This window comes from Vicugna pacos, unplaced genomic scaffold, assembly GCF_048564905.1.
Source record: "Vicugna pacos unplaced genomic scaffold, VicPac4 scaffold_18, whole genome shotgun sequence".
In the NCBI taxonomy this organism is placed as follows: Eukaryota; Metazoa; Chordata; class Mammalia; order Artiodactyla; family Camelidae; genus Vicugna; species Vicugna pacos.
This window is the reverse complement of record NW_027328739.1, coordinates 6172335-6181468: the sequence shown is the minus strand read 5'-3', so window position 1 is coordinate 6181468 and position 9134 is coordinate 6172335.

Sequence of the window (9134 nt, the reverse complement as noted above, 5' to 3'; positions counted from 1 at the left end):
TATTCTAAATTCTATATTCAGAATTCTGTATTCTATATTCTATATTCTGTGTTCTGCATTCTATATTCAGAATTCTGTATTCTATATTTTAAATTCTGTGTTCTGCATTCCATTGTCTATATTCTGGGTTGTATATTCTGTTTTGCATATTCTAAATTCTGTGTTCTATATTCTATATTCTGTGTTCAATATTCTGTATTCCGTATTGTACATACCAAATTCTGAGTTCTACATACTATATTCTAAGTTCGATATTCAATATACTGTATTCTATATTCTAAATTCTGGGTTCTGCATTCCGTCTTGTAAGTTCTGTGTTCTACATTCTCTATTTTATATTCTATATTTTGTGTTCTTCATTGTATATTCTACCTTCTATATTCTGCATTCCGTATTCTATATTCTATATTCTGTGTTATACATTCTATACTCTAAATTCTATATTCAGTATTGTGTATTCTATATTCTAAATTCTGTGTTCTGCATTCTATATTCTAAATTCTATTGTCAGTATTCTTTATACTATATTCTAAATTCAGTGTTCTGCATTCCATGTTCTAAATTCTGGGTTATGTATTCTGTTTTCCATATTCTATATTCTGTGTTCTACATTCTATATTGTAAATTCTATATTCAGTATTCTGTATTCTATGTACTAAATAATGTGTTCTGCATTCCATGTTCTAAATTTGGGTTCCATATATTCTATTCAATATTCTATATTCTGTGTTCTACATTCTATATTCTGTATTCTGTATTCTGCATTCCGTATTCTATATTCTATTTTCTACATTCTATATTCTACATTTTATATTAAGTATTCTGTATTCTATATTCTAAATTCTGTGTTCTGCATTCCGTATTCTAAGTTCAGGGTTCTATATTTACTATTCTATATGCTATATTTGTGTTCTTCATTGTATATTCTACATAATATATTCTGCATTCTCTATTCTATATTCTATATTCTGGATTCAATATTCTATATTCTAAAAACTTTATTCAGTATTTTGTATTCTATATTCTAAATTCTATGTTCTGCATTCCATTTCTAAATTCTGGGTTCAATATTCTCTATTCTATATTCAATATTTTCTGTTCTTTATTATTTACTCTACCTCCTATATTCTCCATTCCGTAGTCTATATTCTATATTCTGTGTTATTTATTATATATTCTAAATACTATATTCAGTATTCTTTATTCTATTTTCTAAATTCTGTGTTCTGAAACCCTGATTATAAATTCTATATACAGTGTTCTGCATTCTATAATCTTAATTCTGTGTTCTGCATTCTATGTTCTAAATTCTATATTCAGTATTCTGTATAGTATATGTTAAATTCTGTTTTCTGCATTCCATGTTCTAAATTCTGAGTTTTGTATACTATTTTCCATATTCTATATTCTGTGTTCTGCATTCTCTGCTCTGTATTGTATATTATCCATGCCGTATTCTGTATTCTTGTTCTACATTCTATATTCTAAATTCTATATTCAGTATTCTGTATTCTATATTCTAATTTCTGTGTTCTGCATTCCATGTTCTAAATTTTGGGTTCTATATACTCTATCCTATATTTTATATTCTGTGTTCTACATTCTATATTCTGTATTCTATATTCTGAATTCCGTATTCTACATTCCATATTCTGTATTCTACATTGTATATTCTAAATTTCATATTCACTATTAGGTAGTATATACTCTAAATTCTGTGTTCTGCATTCCATGATCTTAATTCTAGGTTCTGTATTCTGTTTTCCATATTCTATATTTTGTGTTCTACATTCTATATTGTGTATTCAATATTCTGCATTCCGTATTCTACATACCAAATTCTGTGTTCTACATTCTATATTCTAAATTCGATATTCAGTATTCTGTATTCTATATTCTAAATTCTTGGTTTTACATTCCATGTTCTCAATTCTGGGTTCTTTATTCTCTATTCTATATTCTATGTATTGTGTTCATCATTCTATATTCTATATTCTATATTCTGCATTCCGTATTCTATATTCTATATTCTGTGTTCTACATTCTATATTCTAAATTCTATATTTAGTATACTGTATTCTATATTCTAAATTCTGTGTTCTGCATTCCATGTTCTAAATCTGGGTTCTATATTCTCTATTCTATTTTCTATATTCTGTGTTCTACATTCTATGTTCTAATTCTATATTCAGCATACTATATTCTGTATTTTAAATTCTCTGTTCTACATTCTGTATTCTAAATTCTATATTCAGTATTTTGTATTCTATATTCTTAATTCTGTGTTGTGCATTCCATGTTTTCAATTCTGGGTTTTGTATTCTGTTTTCCTAATTCTATATTCTGTGTTCTACATTCTATGTTCTGTATTCTATATTCTGCATTCCGTATTCTATATTGTATATTCTGTGTTCTACATTCTATATTCTAAATTGTATATTCATATTCCGGATTCTATATTCTATTCTCTGTGTTCTATATTCTATATTCTAAACTTATATTCAGTATTCTGTGTTCTATATTCTAAATTCTGTGCTCTGCATTCCATGTTCTGTATCCTGGGTTCTCTATTCTCTATTCTCTATTCTATATTTGTGTTCTTCATTCTATATTCTACATACTATATTCTGCATTCCCTATTCTATATTCTATATTATATGTTCTACATTCTATATTCTAAAATCTTTATTCAGTATACTCTATTCTGTATTCTAAATTCTATGTTCTGCATTCCATTTCTAAATTCTGGGTTCTATATTCTCTATTCTATATTCTATATTTTGTGTTCTTCATTCCTATTTCTACCTTCTATATTCTTCATTCCATAGTCTACATTCTATATTCTGTGTTATATATTATATATTATAAATTCTATATTCAGTATTCTTTATTCTCTTTTCTAAATTCTGTGTTCTGCATTCCTGTTTATAAATTCTATATACAGTATTCTGCATTCTATAATCTTAATTCTGTGTTCTGCATTCTATGTTCTAAATTCTATATTCAGTATTCGGTACACTATATTTTAAATTCTGTTTTCTGCATTCCATGTTCTAAATTCTGAGTTTTGTATTCTGTTTTCCATATTCTATATTCTGTGTTCTGCATTCTCTATTCTGTATTGTATATTCTGCATGCCGTATTCTGTGTTTTTGTTCTACATTCTATATTGTAAATTCTATATTCAGTATTCTGTAGTTTATATTCTAAATTCTGTGTTCTGCATTCCATGTTTTAATATTGGGTTCTATATACTCTATTATCTATTCTATATTCTGAGTTCTAATTTTATATTCTGTATTCTATATTCTGCATTCCGTACTCTATATTCTATATTCTCGGTTCTACATTGTATATTCTAAATCCTACATTCAGTATTCTGTATTCTATATTCTAAATTCTGGGTTCTGCATTCTATGTTCTAAATTCTATATTCAGTATTCTGTATTCTATATTCTAAAGTCTGTGTTCTGTTCCATGTTCTGTATTCTGGATTTTGTATTATGTTTTCCATATTCTATATTCTGTGTTCTACATTCTATATTCTGTATTCTCTATTCTGCATTCCGTATTCTATATTCTATATTCTGTTTATACATTCTATATTCTAAATTCTATATTCAGTATTCTGTATTCTATAATCTATATTCTGTGTTCTGCATTACATGTTTAAAACTCTGGGTTCTATATTCTCTATTCTATTTTATATATTCTGTGTTCTACATTCTATATTCGAAATTATATTCAGTATTCTTTTTTCTGTATTCTAAATTCTGTGTTCTACATTGTATATTCTAAATTCTATATTCAGTATTCTGTACTCTATATTCTAAATTCTGTGTTCTGCATTCCATGTTTTCAATTCTGGGTTTTGTATTCTTTTTTCCATATTCTATATTCTGTGTTCTAAATTCTATATTCTGTAGTCTATATTCTGCATTACGTAATCTATATTCTATATTCTGTGTTCTACATTCTATATTCTAAATTGTATATTCAGTATTCCGTAATGTAATTTCTATACTCTGGGTTATGCATTCCATGTTCTAAAATATATATTCAGTATTCTGTATTTTATATTCTAAATTCTGGGTTCTGCATTCCATGTTCTAAATTCTATATTCAGTATTCTGTATTCTATATTCTAAATACTGTGTTTCGCATTCTATGTTCTAAATTCTATATTCAGTATTCTGTATTCTGTATTCGAAATTCTGTGTTCCGCATTCTATGTTCTAAATTCTATATTCAGTATTCTGTATTCTATATTCTGAATTCTGTGTTCGGCATTCCATGTTCAAAATTCTATATTTAGTATTCTGTATTATATACTCTAAATTCTGTGTTCTGCATTCCATGTGCTAAATTCTGGGTTCTATAAACTCTATTCTATATTCTATATTCTGAGCTCAAAATTCTATATTCTAAATTCTATTTTCAGTATTCTCTATTCTATATTCTAAATTCTGTGTTCTGCATTCTATATTCTAAATTCTATATTCAGTAATATGTATTCAATATTCTAAATTCTGTGTTTGTCATTCCATGTTTTAAATTCTGGATTCTATATTCTCTATTCTATATTCTATATTCTGTGTTCTACAGTGTATATTCTAAATTTTATATTAATTATTCTGTGTTCTATATTGTAAATTCTGTGTTCGGAATTCCGTGTTCTAATTTCTGGTTTCTATATTCACTATTCTATATTCTATATTTGTGTTTTTCATTCTGAATTCTACGTACTATGTTCTCCATTCCCTATTCTATATTCTATATTCTGTGTTCTACATTCTATATTCTAAAATCTTTATTCAGTATTCTGTATTCTATATTCTAAATTCTCTGTTCTGCATTCCATTTCTAAATTCTGGGTTCTATATTCTCTATACTATATACTATATATTGTGTTCTTCATTCTATATTCTACCTTCTAAATTCTCCATTCCGTATTCTATATTCTATATTCTGTGTTATTCATTCTATATTCTAAATTCTATATACAGTATTGTGCATTCCATATTCTTAATTCTGTGTTCTGCATTCCATGTTCTAAATTTGTGTTCTCTATTCTCTATACTTTATTCTATATTCAGTGTTCTAAATTGTATATTTATATTCTATATTCAGTATTCGGTATCCTATATTCTAAATTCTGTGTTCTATATTGTATATTCATATTCTATGTCCAGTATTCGGTATTCTATATTTTAAAGAGTGTGTACTGCATTCCATGTTCTAAACTTTGTGTTCTATAATGTGTATTCTATATTCTATATTCAATATTCTATATTCTGTGTTCTATATTCTACATTCTAAATTTTATATTAAGTATTCTGTATTCTGTATTCTAAATTCTGTGTTCTGCATTCCGTGTACTATGTTCTGGGTTCTATATTCACTATTCTATATTCTATATTTTTGTTTTTCATTCTGTATTCTACATACTGTATTCTGCATTTCCTATTCTATATTCTATATTCTGTGTTCTACATTCTATATTCTAAAATATTTATTCTGTATTCTGTATTCTATATTCCATATTTTATGTTCTGCATTCCATTTCTTAATTCTGGGTTCTATATTCTCTATTTTATATTCTATATTTTGTGTTCTTCATTCTTTATTCTACCTTCTATATTCTCCATTCAGTAGTCTATTATCTATATTCTGTGTTATTCAATATATATTCTCAATTCTATATTCAGTATCCTTTATTCTATTTTCTATATTCTGTGTTCTTCATTCCTGTTTATAAATTCTATATACAGTATTCTGCATTCTATATTCTTAATTCTGTGTACTGCATTCTATGTTCTAAATTCTATATTCAGTATTCTGTATACTATATTCTAAATTCTGTGTTCTGAATTCCATGTTCTAAATTCTGGGTCATGTATTCTGTTTTCCATATTCTATATTCTGTATTCTACTTTCTATATTCTGTATTCTATATTCTGCTTTCCGTATTCTACATACCATATTCTGTGTTCTACATTCTATATTCTAAATTCGATATTCAGTATTCTGATTTTATATTCTAAATTCTGTGTTCTAAATTGCATGTTCTAAATTCTGGGTTCTATATTCTCTATTCTATATTCTAAATTTTGTGTTCATCATTCTATATTCTATATTTTATATTCTATATTCTGCATTCCGTATTCTATATTCTATATTCTGTGTTCTACATTCTATATTCTAAATTTTATATTAAGTATTCTGTATTCTTTATTTTAAATTCTGTGTTTTGCATTCCGTGTTCTAAGTTCTGGGTTCTCTATTCTCTATTCTCTATTCTATATTTGTGTTCTTCATTCTATATTCTACATACTATATTCTGCATTCATTATCCTATATTCTATATTATATGTTCTACATTCTATATTCTAAACTCTATATTCAGTATTCTGTATTCTATATTCTAAATACTGTGTTCTTCTTTCTATATTATGTATTCAATATTCTGTATTCCGTATTCTACATTCCATATTCTGTGTTCTACATTCTATATTCTAATTTTTATATTCAGTATTCAGTATTCTATATTCTAAATTCTGTGTTCTGCATTCCATATTCTAAATTCTGGGATCTGTATTCTGTTTTCCATATTCTATATTTTATGTTCTACATTCTATTTTCTGTATTCTTTATTCTATATTCTGTATTCTATATTGTATATTCTGTGTTTTACATTCTATATTCTTAGTTCAATATTCAGTATTCTGTATTCTATATTCTAAATTCTGTGTTCTACATTTCATTTTCTAAATTCTCTCTTTTATATTCTCTATTCTAAATTGTATATTTTGTGTTCATCTTTCAATATTCTATATTCTTTACTCTGCAATCCGTTCTCTATATTCTATATTCTGTGTTCTACATTCTATATTCTAAATTCTATATTCAGTATTCTTTATTCTATATTCTAAATTCTGTGTTCTACATGCTATATTCAAAATTCTATATTCAGCATTCTGTATTCTATATTCTAAATTCTGTGTTCTGCATTCATGTTCTCAATTATGGGTTTAGTATTCTGTTTTTCATATTCTATATTCTGTGTTCTACATTCTATATTCTGTATTCGATATTCTGCATTCCCTATTCTATATTCTATTCTGTGTTCTACATTCTATATTCTAAATTCTTTATTCACTATTCTGTATTTTATATTCTTAATTCTGTGTTCTGAATTCCATTTTCAAAATTCTGGGTTCTATATTCTCTATTCTATATTCTATATTCTGTGTTCTACATTCTATATTCTAAATTCTATATTCATTATACTGTATTCTATATTCTAAATTCTGTGTTGTACATTCTATATTCTAAAGTCTATATTCTGTAATCTGTATTCTAAATTCTACATTGTGTGTTTTGCAATCCATGTTCTAAATTCTGGGTTCTATATTCTGTTTTCCATATTCTAAATTCTGTGTTCTACATTCTATATTCTGTATTCAATATTCTGCATTCCGTATTATACATTCCATATTCTGTGTTTTACATTCTATATTCTAAATTTTATATTCAGTATTCAGTATTATATACTCTAAATTCTGTGTTCTGCATTCCATGTTCTAAATTTAGGGTTCTGTATTCGGTTGTCCATATTCTATATTTTGTGTAATAAATTCTATATTCTGTATTCTATATTATACCTTCCGTATCCTATATTCTATATTCTGTGTTCTACATTCTATATTCTAAATTCTATATTCAGTATTCTGTATTCTATATTCTATATTCTGTGTTCAGCATTCCATTTTATATATTTTGGGTTTTATATACTCTGTTTTTTATTCTATATTCTGTGTTCTACTTGTATATACTGTATTCTATATTCTGCATTCAGTATACTATATTCTATATTTTCGGTTCTACATTGTATATTCTAAATCCTGTATTCAGTATTCTGTATTGTGTATTGTAAATTCTGGGTTCTAGATTGTATATTCATATTCTATATTCAGTAATCTGTATTATATGTTTTAATTTCGTGTTCTGCATTCCATGTTCTAAATTCTGGGTTCTATATTCTGTTTTCCATATTCTAAATTCTGTGTTCTACATTCTATATTCTGTATTCAATATTCTGCCTTCCGTATTCTACATTCCATATTCTGTGTTCTACATTCTATTTTCTAAATACGATATTCAGTATTTTGTAATCTATATTCTGTGTTCTACATTCCATGTTCTAAATTTTAGGTTCTATACTCTGTATTCTATATTTGTCCTCATTATTCTATATTCTATATTCTGCATTCTGTTGTATATATTCTATATTCTGTGTTCTACATTCTAGATTCTAAATTCTATATTCAGTATTCTTTATTCATTATTCTAAATACTGTGTTCTGAATTCCATGTTATAAATTCTTGGTTGTATATTCTACCTTCTATATTCTATATTCTGTGTTCTACATTCAATATTCTAAATTCTATATTCAGTATTCTTTATTCTATATTCTAAATTTTGTGTTCTACATTCTTTATTCTAAATTCTATTTTCAATATTCTGTATTCCATATTCTAAATTCTGTGTTCTGCATTCCGTGTTCTATGTTCTGTGTTCTAAATTCTCTATTCTATATTTTGTGTTCATCATTCTATATTTTACCTTCTATATTCTCCATTCCACAGTCTATATTCAATATTCTGACTTGTACATTCTATATTCTAAATTCTATATTCAGTATTCTGTATTCTATATTCTAAATTCTATGTCCTGCATTCTATATTCTAAATTCTATTGTCAGTATTCTGTATACTATATTCTAAATTCTGTGTTCTGCATTCCATGATCTAAATTCTGGTTTATGTATTCTGTTTTCTATATTCTATATTCTGTTTTCTACATTCTATATTCTAAATTTATGTTAAGTATTCTGTATTCTATATTCTAAATTCTGTGTTCTGCATTCCATTTCTAAATTCTGGGTTCTATATTCTCTATTCTATATTCTATATTTTGTGTTCTTCATTCCTATTTCTACCTCCTATATTCTCCATTCCGTAGTCTATATTCTATATTCTGTGTTATATATTATATATTATAAAATCTATATTCAATATTCTTTATTCTCTTTTCTAACTTCTATGTTCTGCATTCCTGTTTATAAATTCTA